The sequence below is a fragment of the Anoplophora glabripennis genome, unplaced genomic scaffold (genome assembly GCF_000390285.2).
Source record: "Anoplophora glabripennis isolate ALB-LARVAE unplaced genomic scaffold, Agla_2.0 scaffold194, whole genome shotgun sequence".
In the NCBI taxonomy this organism is placed as follows: domain Eukaryota; kingdom Metazoa; phylum Arthropoda; class Insecta; order Coleoptera; family Cerambycidae; genus Anoplophora; species Anoplophora glabripennis.
The window spans coordinates 457,527-458,675 of NW_019416622.1; positions in this window are offsets into that span (position 1 = coordinate 457,527).

The following is a 1,149-nucleotide window of genomic DNA, read 5'->3' on the forward strand; positions in this document are numbered from 1 at the left end:
CAAAGACTAGTGATAAATCAAAATTTAAAACTACAATTATGTGAATCATTGATTATTTCTAAATTATCTTATTGTGATGTTGTGTAGGGTCCAAATCTATTACAGATCGATAGATTCAGACTTCAGAGGTTGCAAAATTCATGTTTACGTTTTTTTTTATGATATCAGGAAATTCGATCACATAAGTCACAAGTATAAAGATGCTGGGTGGTTAAAAATTGTTGATATGTTCAAATATCATTTTATATGCTTTACAGTGTAAAGCATATAAAATGTAAAGTTTACACATATAATACTCACCACTAGTGCACCTACTTACTTATATAATAAATTAATTAAATTTAGTAATGTAAACAATAAGAGATCGTCACGTAATAGAAATACCCTGTTAAGCCCCAATCATAAAACTGCCACCTTTACTTGTAGTTTTTCATATTTAGCCCCAAAATTGTATAATCAGTTACCAAATGAAATTAAAAATATTGCTTTAATTAATTTAGAAAAAATATTAAAATCACCTGGAGACTTACATCTTTAGTTACACTCTAATTAAATACTGTCAGAACACATATAAACTAACAATTCTTCATTTTTCAGCTGAATTCATTATCTTCTATACACTAAGAAAGATAGTGCATAAATTTATTTTTATTGGTTTTAGGTAAAGCCTTATTTCTATACCTCATTTGATGTTGCCCCCATTTTGAGCGTGATCGTAGAACTCAGACACACCTACAATCGTTTGTTACAATATTCTTATATTTATACAACAGCGATGTCTCTGTCAGAACTGCAAATAATGTAAACCTATTTTATGAATAATGTCAAAGTTAAATATTGATCAATATCTCCACCATTTTGGAAGGCCATAAGTTAAATATAATTAAGATCTTGTAGTATTAACAAATTATCCAAATCTGGATTTTCTTTATTTCATAAAACTAAAACAAAATATGTAGATTAAAACATAAAAATATGTATATTATGTATTAGTGGCATTATGTAAGAAATTCACTTTTCTTGAGAAATAACCAATAATCATAAATGTCATAAGAAGAGTTAAGAGAACAATATGTATGCGAAACAGTTTTCATTAAGTTTTATGAAAACCAAGGGTCGAGAGAAAAAGGATTGTTTTTTATTTATAAA